This window comes from Piliocolobus tephrosceles, chromosome 15 (genome assembly GCF_002776525.5).
Source record: "Piliocolobus tephrosceles isolate RC106 chromosome 15, ASM277652v3, whole genome shotgun sequence".
NCBI classification, from domain to species: domain Eukaryota; kingdom Metazoa; phylum Chordata; class Mammalia; order Primates; family Cercopithecidae; genus Piliocolobus; species Piliocolobus tephrosceles.
The window spans coordinates 55,982,951-55,998,965 of record NC_045448.1 but is presented as its reverse complement, the minus strand read 5'-3'; the positions used below and the strand labels follow the sequence as shown (position 1 = coordinate 55,998,965).

Below are 16,015 nucleotides of genomic sequence, written 5' to 3'. Positions count from 1 at the left end.
GACCTCCAAAAATGCCCATTCCCTAATCCTCTGGAATCTGTGAAAATGTTCCTTTATATGGCAGAAGGGACTTTGCAAATGGGGTTAAGGTTAAGGATCTTGAAATGGAGAGAGTACGCTGGATTATCCAGGTGGGCCCAATCTAATTATATGATCCTTCAAAGTGGAGGACCTTTCCCAGCTGCAGTCAGAGATAGTGATGTGACTATGGGAGAAGTATCACAGGGAGATGCAATGTTGCTGGCTTTGAAGACAGAGGAAATGGACCATAAATCAAAGAATGCGGGCAACTTCTAGAAGCTGAACAAGGCAAGGAAACCTATTCTTCCTTAGCGCACCGGAAAAGTAATACAGATATGTCAACACCTTCATTTTAGATCAGTGAGACTTGTGCCTGACTTCTGACTTAAAGAACTGTAAGATAATAAATTTATGTTATTTTAAACCACTAAGTTTATGGTTATTTGTTACTGCAGCAATAGAAAACTAATACACCCGTAAAGTCACTGTACCAACTCCCCCTAGTGCCTCGGCCATCCTGACCCTTCCCTTAGGACCCTCAGTCTAGCATAAAAGGAGTAACCCCTGGCATAGCAGGATTCCAATATTGCAGCCAGCTTTAGTTCTGACTGGGCTATGACTAAGCATCACCAGTTGTGAAATATTTTGAGCGTCGCTTGATTACAGGGGGCAAAGTCAGCAACTTTCAAACTTTTTTTTTAAACCCTACTCCTCCTACAGTAAAATATACATTTTAATTTCAACCTTGGACATACACTTATTATAGAAATAAGAGTAATATTTCATGAAATAGTACTTACCTACGTGCACTGCACAATGATATTTTCAAATTCTACTCTTTTTTTTTTTCTTACAGAGGCCATGCTAATCTTCGCTGTTATCATTCCAATTTTAGTATATGTGCCGCCAAAGGGAGCACTTTTTTCTATTTTTTAATGTAAATTATAACCTGTTAAACTGATTTTATGATTCACCAGTAGGTTTCTATCCTCAAATGAAAAACACTGACCTAGATCGTGACAAGTCTATGGTCAAGATGTAGATAGAGTATCTGATACAGAATATTTTCCATTTTATTTTTTACAGAAGCATAAACATTTGTTCAGAATGTAAATTATTTCTATATGTAACCATAATTCATTGTTGTTAAATAGTATTTATTAATATGCCAAATATGTATTTGCTTTCTCTCAGTGAATATCAAACCCATGACACTTTGGAAATCAAGCCTAATTATCACAGCAAGGAAATGGAATGCTCTAGAAACCATTTTTAAACAAATAGATATAGTCATTGGCTACATGTATTTTATGTTCAGTTTTCTATTACTCAATTTGTTTATTTCTGCTTTTGCTTTTAATATTTCCCTTTTTCTCACTTGCCTTTAAGAAATTACCCATTTTCTAGCCAAGCACGGTGGCTCACGCCTGTAATCCCAGCACTTTGGGAGGCCAAGGTGGGCGGATCATTTGAGGTCAGGAGTCCGAGACCAGCCTGGCCAACATGGTGAAATCCCATCTCTACTAAAAATACAAAATTTAACTGGGCGTGGTGGCACCCACCTGTAATCCCAGCTACTCGGGAGGTTCAGGCAGAAGAATCGCTTGAATCTGGGAGGTGGAGTTTGCAGTGAGCTGAGATCATGCCATTGCACTCCAGCCTGGGCAACAGAGTGAGACTCCGTCTCAAAAAAAAAAATTTTCCATTTTCTTTTGTGGATTTTTAAAGATTAATTTATTTCATTTCTCTTTGTTTCTTATTACTATTTATAACTGCAGTATCATTTCAAGAACTTACACTTTGTTTCAGTATCCCCTTTGTTTAGTGGTCCTGGATATTTCCCTTACTTTCTTGGGAGTTTATGCATTTAAAATTATGTTTGCCATAATGAAACTAGCTTTTCTGGGTGTTGGTAACAAAAGGGTTTTAAGCTTATGCTCTGTAATAGTTAGCTTTCTGTAGGTTATGTTGCAGAACAACAATGACAAAAAAACAAAATCACAGTGACTTGACAACAACAACGGTTGATTACTCATCCACTATACATGGTGGTTATAGCTGTGCTCTAGGATCTTTATTCCAGGAGCAACCTTGACCCAAGACACACAGACCTCACGTCTGAATCACCAGATGTCTTAAAACTTCTGCTTAGTTGTGGGGCATATATCACTTCTGCACACATTCCATAAGCAAAGCAAGTCATAAGGTTAATGTCGATGAAAATGGATAAACATAATCCTTTCATAGGGAGGACAGCAAATAATAGGGAAAAATAACATAATCTATCCCATGTTATCCCCCATAATGCTGCAACCAGAAAGGTTTATCCTTGCATCTCTGTCAAATCAAAACTCTGTTGTTGGATTATATTTGAGATTCACCATTATAGCATTTATGTGTTCATTTGTAAATGTATCTTTAATCATGGTATAATGCTGCTTGTCTTCCTAAATGCTTTTGCTATAAAGTCAACTGTGCTTATCATGTTTTTATAGACCACACCAGGCTATGGCTACTGTAAGTTATAATAACATTAAGGGGACAGTATTTTTCTAGTTTCACCTATACCCACAGCAATGCAAAGCCTTGTCTTTCCCTCAATATTAACTACACGTGCTTCTGCAAGGAGTGCCCTGGTGTCCAGGATTCTTCTTGGTACATATCCAGACTGGGGCCCTAGTCCCTTAAGACCACAGCAGTGTTCCCTGTCACCTCCAGACCTCTACCGAACAGTGTTCCTTTGTATATCTCACTTTTAGAGACTCCAGGGATTTCACGCTTTCTAAAGTAATAGCTCTCTCTCCTTAGGGATTTGGCCCAAGGCCCTAGTTGCTAGGACACAGTTGGATAAAAAATATGATAAATATACATTGTACCATACTGAAAAGTACCTCTGACAACCAAATTTTATATTTGAATATACCCATTACCTTCTCCCTCTTCCTCCTCTGCTTTTCATGCCCATAGATCCTCTAATAACCAATCCCACCCAGGAACTTCTGTGGAAACTGATAAAATTTAAACTCCAGGCATAATGAATTGTAAATAATTCCCCTTTCTTTATTAACGTTTTCTTATCTTAAAACATTTTATCGCAATAATTACATACATGGGGAAAAAAACAATAATGTAATAGGGCTTGTAATGAAAAATAAAAAGGTGTTCTACTGCCCCACCCTCTCCCACCCCTCATTGAACATCTCAGAGGAAACCACTTTTAACTGTTGCTATCTCATGTCTTTCTTTTTCTCATTTTTCTTGTTTGTTTGTTTTGTTTTTTGTTTTTTAAACAGACGGAGTCTTGCTGTGTTGCCCAGGTTGGAGTGCCGTGGCCACTCACAGGCACCATCATAGCTCACTGCAGCCTTGAACTCCTGGACTGAAGCGATCCTCCTGCCTCAGGCTTCCAAGTAGTTGGGACTACAAGTATGTGCCATCAGACCCTCCTACCAAGGCTTTTTAATGGTTACTTCTCTAATTCTAAACAATGGGCCTTTACTACTATTTCTTGATTTAGTGGTAAACACTGTAGTAGATGAGATTAATTCCCATCTTTTCATGTTCTCCCTCTTCCTCCTGCTATCTGTGCTTATACTGTTACTTTGACATTACAAAGGTTGACATAACCACATTTAAGTTTTCTCTGTTTTGTTTTTAGGCTACTGCTAAAAATTGAAAACCACTAACAATCGTTGATACATTATAACTACGTAAATATTATTGACAGAAAAATTAGATACTAGGATTTTATTCTCCTCTCCACAGGGAGTCTACAGGTACTCTAAAGGCTATTCAAGTTTAAGATTACAGAGTTTTAAATTTACAAGAAAAAAACAAACCATTCCATCAAAAAGTGGGCAAAGGATATGAACAGACACTTCTTAAAAGGAGACATTTATGCGGCCAACAAGCATACAAAGAAAACCTCATCATCACTGATCACTAGAGAAATGCAAATCAAAACCACAATGCGATACCATCTCACACCAGTCAGAATGGTGATTTTTAAAAATTTTTATTTATTTATTTTTTTGAGACACAGTCTCCCTTAGTCACCCAGGCTGGAGTGCAATGGCGCAATCTCGGCGCACTGCAAACTCCACCTCCTGGGCTCAAGTCATTCTCCTGCCTCAGCCTCCCAAGTAGCTGGGATTACAGGTGCCTGCCACCACGCCTGGCTAATTTTTGTATTTTTAGTAGAGACGTGGTTTCACCATGTTGGCCAGGCTGGTCTTGAACTCCTGACCTCAGGTGATCCGCTCGCCTCGGCCTCCCAAAGTGCTGAGATTACAGGCATGAACAACCGCACCTGGCCAGAATGGCGATTATTAACAAGTAAAGAAACAACAGATGCTGGCAAGACTGTGGAGAAATGGGAATGCTTTTACATTGTTGGTGGGAATGTAAATTAGTTCAAACATTGTGGAAGACAGTGTGGCGATTCCTCAAGGATCTAGAACCAGAAATACCATTTGACCCAGCAATCCCGTTACTGGCACCCGCCACCACACCCAGCTAATTTTTTGTATTTTTATTAGAGATGGGCTTTTACCATGTTGGCCAGGCTGGTGTGGAACTCCTGACCTCAGGTGATCTGCCCACCTTGGCCTCCCAAAGTCCTAGGATTATAGGTGTGAGCCACCATGCTCGGTAAGATGGCAATTTTAGATATTGCCATGTTGCTACCACACGAAAAATGTGATACTAATTTACATTACCACTATCAGTTCATATGACTCCATATTTTCTCAATTATCTTAATTTTAGACTCCATATTTTTGCCTTAAATCTACCAGCAATATTTTTTTCCTTCTCACTCTCACTATTCCTTGACTCCCACAATTTTTCCACTCCTGAAACCTATAGGCCATTACCGCCTTTTCACTGCCCATCACTCCCTGTTAAGTTCACTCTTTCCTACTTCTCCAGCTTGTATTTCATGGTCCATCATTATAATTATTTTTTGCATACACTCTTAAATATCTTTTCTCTGTTTCCCTTCACTGTGCTTTATGGCCAAACTCCAGGCCCAGTTAAATCCAGCTCTCTTCCTGTGTCACACCCAGCAATTAAATGTGACTAGAGAAAAACAACCAACCATGCAGAAAATACTGCAAATTCATGGCTCCACCTTCAAATGAGTCTTAATAGATTCCTGTACATTCTCTAGCCCATTTACTCTCCAACTCTCCCAAAGGGCTATTTCATTCCTTTTCCCTCTTCAACTCTCCATCATCTGATCCCTCTGCTGATGACTTTGCGTCCTACTTCATTGAGAAATTTTCCATAGCTACCAGCATCAGTGCCCACATATTCTGCCTTGTCTCCTGTTACTGTGGATACACTGTCCATCCTCCTGTCTAAAGACACACTCTACAGTTGTGCACTGAATTCCATCCTCTTTCACATTCTTTTTTTTTTTTTTTTGAGACAGAGTCTTGCTTTGTTGCCCAGGCTGGAGTGCAGGCTGGAGTGCGATCTTGGCTCACTGCAACCTCTACCTCCTGGGTTCAAATGATTCTCCTGCCCCAGCCTCCTGTGTGAGTAGCTGGGATCACAGGTGTGTGCCACCGTGCCCAGCTAATTTTTGTATTTTTAGTAGAGACGGGATTTTTGCCATGTTGGCCAGTTTGGTCTCGAATTCCTGACCTCAGGTGATCTGCCTGCCGTGGCCTTCCAAAGTACTGGGATTACAGGCATGAGCCACCATGCGCGGCCCTCTTTCACATTCTCAAGGCCCTCTCTCCAGCAATTATTCTCTCACCTGCACCATCAATGTTTTCTTCCTACTGAATCATTCCTGTTAGTATGAAACATGCTGTAATATTCCCTTTTAGAAAAAAAAAAACTATCCATTGTTCCACATCCCTTCTAGCCAATGTCCCACTTGTCATCTCCCCTTATGTGAAAAAACTTGTCTATATTTACTGTTTCCACTTCATCTCCTTCTATTCTCTCCTGACCCCATTTCAATCAGGCATTTACCTCCTCCATTCCACAAAAGCAGCTGTAGTCAAGGTACCCAGTGACCTCCCTGTTGTCATATCCAAAGATCAAGCCTCAGTCATCCTCTTACATGTAACCCATTTGCAGTATTTGACACAGTTGATCATGTTCTTCTTGAAACACTTTATTCACAACTCTGTTTAAATGTCACTTTCTCATAGAGGACTTTCCTGAACTCTCTGGGTTAAATAGCCAACCAAATAGTCCCTTTTACTTTACCTCCCTACTCTGCAGTATTAATAACCACCTGACATATTTTATATTACTTTATAGACTATCCCTTATAATTCAGTCTTAATTTGAACAAAACAACTGTAAAATGGCATCTTTGAAAGAATTAGTAATATTTGGGCTGGGCTCGGTGGCTCACACCTGTAATCCCCGTGCTTTGGGAGGCCGAGGCAGGCGGATCACCTGAGGTCAGGAGTTTGAGACCAGGGTAGCCAACATGGTGAAACCCCATCTCTACTAAAAATACAAAAATTAGCTAGATGTGGTGGTGTGCGCCTGTAATCCCAGCTACTTGGGAGGCTGAGGCACGAGAATCACTTGAACCTGGAGGCAGAGTTTGCAGTGAGCCAAGATCGAACCACTGCACTCCAGCCTGGGTGATAGAGGGAGACTGCGTCTCAAAAAAAAAAAAAGAAAAGAAAAGAAAAAGAAAAGAATTAGTAATATTTGAATACAAACCAAGTATTAGATGATATTAATCACATTAATTTTGGTAGGCATGGCATTTATGTGAAAAATAAAAGTTCTTATCAGTTAGAGATGCAAAATGCCGTATCTATGAGTGAACTGATACAATGTCTGAAATTTTCTTTAAATTACTCAAGAGTGAGTTCAAGATTTTTGGCTTGAACAATTAGAGAGTGGAACTATTATTTGCAGAGATTTTGAAATCTCTGTGGGAGATTTCACAACATCTGGGAAAAAATAATGGGTTTGATTGGAACATGCTAAGTTTAAGATGTGTATAGATACTCAAGTAGAGATATTGAGTAAGCATTTGGATACACCAGCCTGGATTTCATGGATGAGATAAATATCTGTAATTCATGAAGGTATACCTGATACAAAAAGCCATGAGACTGGATGAGGATGAGAACATTTTAAAAATGAAAGTAGATTAAAAAAAGAAGAGGTCTGAGGACTAAGCCTACTAAACCACTCCAAAATTCAGAGGCCAAACATGGGGAGCAGTCATTGGAGAAGATGAGGAAAAAGTGGCCAGTGAAGTAGGAAAAAACAAGTATGGCAGCCTGAGAGCCAAGCAAAGAAAGTGCCCCCACCTAGGGTTCCAGAAATGGTGGTGTTATTAGAGGTTAACGGGTTAGTATAACACAGTTCTTTATTTCTCTGTGTCAAAATATAGAACAACGGAAGATAATTGATATAAATGCCAGGCCTTTTATAGTAATGATATTTTAGAATTCTATAAATAAAATTCCATTATTATGCAAATTATGGTTTGAATAATAGCAAAGTGTCACTAATCTCAGGATACATTATTTTTTTCTTTTTGAGATAGGGTCTCCCTCTGTCTCCCAGGCTGGAATGCAGTGGTACGATCATAGCTCACTGTAGCCTCAACCTCTCAGGCTCAAGCAATCCTTCCACCTCACCCTCCCGAATAGCTGGGATCACAGCTGTGTGCCACCACGGCCAGCTAATTTTTTTGTGTTTTTAATACAGACAGGGTTTTGACACGTTGCCTACCCAAGCTGGTCTCGAACTCCTGTGCTCAAGCAATCAGCCCACCACGGCCTCCCAAAGTGCTAGGACTACAGGCATGAGCCACCACACCTGGCTTACTCTCAGGATTTAATTGTTTTATATTATTTTATTGGATATTATTGTTTTCTGTGGGGAACACCTCTTGGCTGCAATGAACTGCCTCTCCTAAAGTTACACCCTTACCAGGGGTGGCCTATGTCAAGTGACTGGCTGAGGGTAGGAATACATAGCCTGGACCCCTTGCCTCACTTTGGGACAATCCTGAAGGGCCATCCCCACTCCATAACTCTCCACAGGAAAACTGAGGCCATAGCTGAAACTTCACTGGGGTCACTTTCCTTTTTTTTTGAGATGGAGCTTTACTCTTGTCGCCCAGGCTGGAGTGCAATGGTGCAATCTCGGCTCACTGTAACCTCTGCCTCCTGGGTTCAAGTGATTCTCCTGCCTCAGCCTCCCAAGTAGCTGGGATTACACGCATACGCCACCATGCCCAGCTAATTTTGTATTTTTAGTAGAGATGTGGTTTCACCATGTTGGCCAGGATGGTCTTAAACTCCTGACCTCAGGTGATCCTCCCACTTCAGCCTCCCAAAGTGCTGGGATTACAGGTGTAAGCCACCACACCTGGCCTTGGGGTCACTTTCTTCAGTGTCCAGTCCCACCTTCCTTACTTCCTCACGGTGGTCTCGCTGCAATAAACTTCTGCATTCAACTCTCCACCCAGAATTTGTATCTAGGAATCCCAGCCTAAAACAGTATTCTACCAGGGGATACTGTCATCCAATACAATCATGTTATTTACAAAATAATTCTAGAATTTATTATCTATTGAAAAAACCAGGTCATTTGTCCTGTAGAATTTCCCACTTCCTAGATTTGGCTGATTATGTCCTTGTGTGCATTCTTTATCTGATACTTTCTGTAAGCTGGTAGAAGGTCTAGAGGCTTGATTAGATTCACCTCCACCCATTTAAGCCTGGCTTTCCAAAATTATTTTTTACTTCTCTTTTTCAACCTTGTGAAATTTAAGAGGAGGAAAATTCAAAGCTCACCAGGCTTTGAATTTTCTGCTAGAAAATTCATACTGCTAGAAACAAATGACTGGAGAATGTGTTCCTCTGTTCACAGCCTTAAACACTAAATACCTTTTTCCCAAAGCAGAGTATGATTTATCTTGTTCTCATCTAGGAAGGGAACCAAAGACAGCAGCACCATCTCTGGATTATTTGCATGTAGATTTCCATGTTGTTACTAATTTTAAAAGCCATCCTGGCTTTCTTCTGTCAAATGGTTTGATTGTGGATCACATTCTTTCACCGACAGCTGGTGTATTCTAAATCAATTAATCAACATGCATTTATCAAGCACCTGCTGTGTGATCAGTGTCATTCTTGGAGAATTCGTGCTGATTAAATTCTCTGTAAAACAATTAGAAAGCTGTATCTTGTTTTTGCTCTGCCCCCATCCCCAACCCCAATTCACACAAATGCATTTCAAGACCAAATAAATGCTCTTTTTGTATCAGTTTACTCTTGAATTATCTACACTGTGTTCCATTTTGTTGACAGTCGATAACACCCTGGACAATTAAGATTTTCTAAAGTAGTCAAAGCAGTTTTGCATACCCATCTGCCTAATTATGTTATTTTATGTATCTCCTTTTAAGAAAACTTTGTTGCTAAGATTTACTTATTTATTTAAATTAGTATCATTGCAAGTAACAGAAACCAGCTTGAGCTGGCTCAAGGGAGAAAATAATTTATTGGAAATGTATTAGACTCTCTCACAGAATCCAAAGAACTGAACAACCAGCCATGAAGAGTGGAAGCTAAGGAAGCTCTGGGGACCCTGGCAACAGCTGCTCATGAACCTTCCCTTGGAATTCTGCCACAAACATGACTCAGCACCAAACTTCTCTAATCTCTCTGTATCTCAGCTCAAAATTCAAAATCCTGGGGAGAGGAATCTGATTGGATCAGGCTGCTGTCACTCCAATCAGGTATGCCCTGGAGGTAGCATCAGGTGCTTTATATCCTGTACTGCCCAATACAGAAGCTCCTAGCCACATATGGCTATGGAGCACTTGAAATGTCACTGAGGAACTGAATTTTTTATTTTATTTAATTTTTATTGATTTAAATTTTAAAACTGAAGCAATGTTAATTGTTTTTCCATTACACACAGCTTTATTATTTTGGTAGAACTACATTTCATTTTAATTACTATTAGCATTACTATTACTAGAAAATTTTAAAGTACATGTGTGGCACGTATTTTATTTCTACTGAACAGTGTTGCTTTTACCAAAGATTTGTTTCTGGGAACCAGGGGCAGTTGGGGGCAGTTGTGAGAGACTGGGTGAAAGTTCTGAGCAGAAGACACCTTTAAGGCATCAAACACACAGAACACAATGACAAATATAGAGATTTCTGGGACAACATAATGTAATCAGTGTATAATTGGATACATCTCTTCAGCATTATTTGCTACATTCCAATATTTATTATATCGTTAAGGACTATGAAAAGCTGTTATGTCAGACTTCAGTGTGTAATGCTACAGATATTCATCCAATAGTATTTCTTGACAAAGCTCTTGTCCTTGGGGAGCTGAAAATCGAGTAGGAGAGATACAATAAAAGGATAAACAAAGATATAATGCCCAGGTATTAAGAGACGCTCTGAAAAAAAGAAGAAAACAATAGATATGGAGAAAGGAAATGACAGAGATGCTGTTTATCTGGATGATTAGTGAAGACCTGATCAGGTGACATTAAGTAGAGCTTGGAATAAAGGGAAAGAACAAGTCATGTGACTCAGAAAAAGCCGTTCTCCAGGTAGATGGAATTAGTGTATTTCAGGATCCTCAAGGAGGTTTTGTGGCTAAAGCCCAGAGAGAAAAGGGGGAAAAGGTAGAAAATGAAGTCAGAACAGGTAGCCTGAAGCCAGGTCATTCAGAGCCCTCGAGACAAGGTCAATAGGGGAAGTCCTTGCAGTATTGAGAGCAGAGAATGATGCGATCAGTTACATTTTAAGCTATGATTCCATGAATCATACAGGTAAGACTTGAAATTATTTATTTATTATTTTACCTAACAGCAATAATTTAAGCATTTTCATTTTTAATTTAATTTTCCCCATTTTATGCAAAAAATTATCAAAACTCTTACCTTATTTTCTCACTGTATTTCTTATGAAAAATCTAAATATGAAAAAAGCTAATACAAATTTATGAAAAATCCAGAGCTATTTACCTTCTGAATTAATTTGAATCCTGATAATTTTCTATGCCCCTCACCTAAATAAAGTGTTCATACAATTGAATTGTAAGACACAATGATTCACCTCAGGGAATCAATTTCATGTATGATAGAAGTCTTTGTAATGGTTAAGAATTCTCTCAAAATTTCTTGAATGCAAATCTTGAAAAACAATAATTCACTCAACTGCCTGACAAAGAGACAGTCATAGAACTTAAAGGCAATCATAAGGGAAGCATGAATGCAGAGACATAAATTCCTAAAGCTTGCTAAGCATGTGCATAAATAATCTATATACAAGATGTATATACATAGTAACTGCCAATTACACATAATAGCTCTCGTTTTTAAAACATTTTCTATTTGTCATTTACCTGTGACTGTCTGTATTGATTTACTGGGGTTGCCATAACAAAACACCACAGACTGGATGCCTTAAACAACAGAAATTTATTTTCTCACAGTGCTGGAGGCTAGAAGTCCAAGATCAAGGTGTCAGCAGGGTTTGTTTATTCCCACTCTTCTTGGCTTGCAGTTGGCCACCTTCTCACTGTGACCTCACATGGCCTTTCCTCTGTATTCATATCTACTGGCTGCTCTCTTTGTGTCCACATTTCCACTTCTTTATAAGGACATCAGTTGTATCCTAACTGATGTACCCTAACTATCTTGTTTTAACTGAATCACCTCTTTCAAGACTCTTCCATCTCCAAATACAGTCATATTCTGAGGTACTGTGGGTTAGGATTTCAAATATAGGTGGGGCAGGGGAACATAATTCAGCCCATAACACTGTCACTTACTTTTTGTTTGTTTGTCAAGAGACAGGGTCTTGCTATGTTGCCCAGGCTGGACTCAAACCTTGGGCTCAAGTAATCCTCCTGCCTCAGTCTCTGGGATAGCTGAGACTACAGGTGCACACCAGCATGGCCAGCTTTACTTTTTATGAAGATAAAAAGTTGCACCTCCCTAAAGAGGTGACAATGTGATAAGTGCTATCATAGAAATTAATTGGTAAAATTAATTGGTTGAGTATGTTAGGAACATACAGGACAGAGAGCAGATACTACCCTCATATTGCAGTTGGGAAAAATCAAAGAGCTTCCCAGAGGAAGTGATATTTGAAAAGCCTTCAGAGGACAATGAGACCTTGCTTACTTTGTGCCAGCACCCATGGTAGCTGTGCCTAAAATATAAAGTCATCAGTTAACAATTCAAGATATTATACACGAGCAAGTGATTAGAATGTAATAAGGTGCTATGTAAACATTTTATTTTCTCTTTTCATTTATTAGGTAAATTACTATATTCCTTATTCCTCCAGAAAATAAATTGCTAAATGAAGAGTTAAATATATAATATCTTCATTTGTCTTCTTTATATTCTAATGCTTGGCAAAATATTTTGTTGTTCCTTGTTGCATTCTTCCTCTGTCTTTGCCTTCTGTGGGTTTTACAAAATAACTTAGGTAACACAATTTTTTTTTTTTTTTTTTTTTCTGGGAGAGAGTGAGCTCATGCTTTCTACAAGAATTTTGCATGTCATCCTATGATTGATGATAGTTCCTGAAGATACCTGCTAACTGTGGCAGGAACTAGATTGGAATATATACTTAGCTAAGCTCTGTATTTCTCTTGGATTGAATAAGTCCTTGAATTGACTTCAAGTGGAATTCTTTATAACTCTTTTGTTTTAATGCCTAAAATACTGGTCTCTTAAAATGAAAGTTATATGTAGATTTTTTTAAAGAGCCTTGAATATAAGATAGCTTCTACCAGTCTGAAAATGTCTTTATTTAAAATTGCAAAGTATAATAGCTTTTACTTTCCCCCAGATTACTCCAAATATGACTCCTAGAAAGAGATTTGGGGTTTTCTTGGCAAGTGTCCTTTTCCCCCTGCAGAAGCTGATTGAAAAAGAATCTGTTTCTGTGGTCTTTTGCAGTTTGAGTCTGTGTCTCAGACTGCAATAATTAGTTTTATAATGTATTAATAAGCTATATATTCACACTATCTTTTATAGCATGACATAAGAACAAAATTCTAACTGCTGATTACATTAGAAAGAATGAGCTTGTTTTCCACTAAAAGTAAAAATACTTTAAACTTCTTATACTTCTCTCAGCTCTTACTGCTGTGAAAACTACATCCTGTAGAGAATGTACGAAACTATATATAGCTAGAATGTGCCAAACAAATAATAGAGGCTCTTCCCTGAGGAGTTTAGAATCACAGAACAAGTGGCATCTTGACAACTTGTGTTGTTTTTGCTAATGAATAGTTCATCTTAAATATTAAAATGCCATATTCTTCGTAATTGTCATAGCTTAACAGGGAACAACTTGAAAAAATAATGTTTTAAAATTTAGCTCACTAAATACAATGTGCTATCTTGGAAATGATCCTGGAATTTTAAAAAAATTGTGGAAAACTGCTGAAATCATACAGTCTGGAGTTTAGTTAATAGTCATGTACCAATATTAATTTCCTAGTTTTCACAAATATATCCTGGCTAGATAAGACGTTAACATTAGGGGACACTGGATGAAGGATATGCAGAGACGCTCTGTACTATCTTTACAACTTTCTGTAAATCTAAAATTGTTCTGAAGTAAAACGTTTATTTTTAAAAACTCAAAAAAAATTTAACAGCATGTTGAAGTTATATTTTCCAGTCTATCTCCATGAATAAGTGGGCTAGGCTCACTGTAACAGGGATCTGGATTGAACATGGGGCTATGAAGAAAAACAAGACAGAGAACCAAGATGCAAAAGAGTCTCTGGGTGAGGAAGTTCAAAGCTGGCTGAAAGCTCTTGACTGGGGAGGAAATCTTCTGATACTATAAACCTAAAAATGAGGTTTTTTAGGTTAAAAGTAGATATTGGCCGGACATGGCTCACGCCTGTAATCCCAACACTTTAGGAGGCTGAGACGGGCAGATCACTTGAGGCTGGGAGTTGGAGACCAGCCTGGCCAACATGTGAAACTCCATCTCTACTGAAAATACAAAAATTAGCTGGGCATGGTGGTGTACGCCTGTAATCCCAGCTACTTGGGAGGCTGAGGCATGAGAATCACCTGAACTTGGGAGGCTGAGGTTGCAGTGAGCCAAGATCACGCCATTACACTCCAGCCTGAGCGACAGAGTGAGACTGTCTCAAAACAAAACAAAACATCAAATATATTGTTATGAAAACAAAACATATATGTAAATGAAAATGATTGATATAGCACTGAACAAGCCACATTCTAAAAGTACTTTTGAAATTTAGACTCTACATGTTAAACATTTGGAAGCTGTTGTTGAAAGAAAAGCTAAGGAAGTTGATGAATATTTACAGGATTGGCTCTTGCATTTCTGGTGGTGTGAAGATAGGGTGACAAAGTCTTCTGCTGTTTTCCTTTTTTTCTGGCTCCAACTCTTTCTCATTTTATTTGAGATCACCTTGTAATTTTTTTTTTTTTTTTAGACAGGGTCTAATTCTGACGTCCAGGCTGGAGTGCAGTAACATGATCTTGGCTCACTGCAACCACTGCCTTCGGGTTCAAGTGATTCTCCTGTCTCAGCCTCCTGAGTAGCTGGGACTGCAGGCACCCGCCACTACCTGGCTAATTTTTGTATTTTCTAGTAGAGATGAGGTTTCACCATGTTGGCCAGGCTGGTCTTGAACTCTGAACTCAAGTGATCTGTCCGCCTCAGCCTTCCAAAGTGCTGGGATTACAGTCGTGAGCCACTGTGCCCAGCCTCCCCTTGTAATTTTTTTTTTTTTTTTTTTTCCTGAGATGGAGTCTCGCTCTGTCGCCCAGGCTGGAGTGCAGTGGCACGATCTTGGCTCAGTGCAAGCTCCGCCTCCCGGGTTCAAGCGATTCTCCTGCCTCGGCCTCCCGAGTAGCTGGAACTACAGGTGCCCGCTACCACTCTCGGCTGAATTTTTTGGGTTTTTTTGTTTGTTTGTTTGTTTTGTTTTGTTTTGTTTTTTGGTAGAGACGGGGTTTCACCGCGTTAGCCAGGATGGTCTCGATCTCCTGACCTCGTGATCCTTCCGCCTTGGCCTCCCAAGGTGCTAGGATTACAGGCGTGAGCCACCGCGCCCGGCCCTTGTAATTTTTAAAGATTAAGATGTGATCCTAATAATCTTTTCTACTCATGTATTTACAGTTTTAGCTTTAAAGATTTTTACGGCCGGGCACGGTGGCTCATGTTTGTAACCCCAGCACTTTGGGATGCCGAGGCAGGGGGATCTCTTGAGCCCAGAAGTTTGAAATCAGCCTGGGCAAGATGGAGAGACCCCATCTCCAGTCTCTACTGGTAGCTGGGACTGTGAGGCTGAGGTGGGGGGATTGCTTGAGCCTGGAAGGTGGGGGTTGCCGGGAGCTGAGCTTGCGCCACTGCACTCCAGCCTGGGTTACAGAGCAAGACCCTGTCTCAATAAATAAATAAACAAACAAACAAATAAATACTTTTATGTGAAACACTAATTTTTTTTTCTTTAAAATAGGCTGGTGGCTCATGCCTGTAATCCCAGCACTTTGGGAGTCTGAGGCAGGCAGATCACCTGAGGTCAGGAGTTTGAGACCAGCCTGACCAACATGGAGAAACCTCGTCTCTACTAAAAATACAAAATTACCCGGTCGTGGTGGTGCATGCCTGTAATCACAGCTACTTGGGAGGCTGGAGCAGGAGAATCGCTTGAACCCATGAGGCGGAGGTTGTGGTGAGTCAAGATTGTGCCATTGCATTCCAGCCTGGGCAACAAGAACAAAACTCCATCTAAAAAAAAAAAAAAAAGATGTATATATATATATATAGGCTGGGCACGGTGGCTCACGTGCACTACATGCTCACTATAGAAGGCTAGTTCAAGACTAGCCTGGCTGAGGTGAAAGCCCGTCTCTAATAAAGATACAAAAAAATTAGCTGGGTGTGGTGGCATGCACCTGTAATCCCAGCTACTCAGGAGGCTGGGGCAGGAGAATTGCTTGAACCCAGGA

General features: G+C 39.7%; 1 non-coding gene across 1 annotated transcript; it reads right to left on the bottom strand.

Moving 5' to 3' along the window:
• Nucleotides 1–836: 836 nt before the first annotated feature.
• Nucleotides 837–940, bottom strand: LOC111553495. The gene has a single exon (XR_002734965.1). It is a non-coding gene; the product is annotated as a U6 spliceosomal RNA (small nuclear RNA).
• Nucleotides 941–16,015: the final 15,075 nt, after the last annotated feature.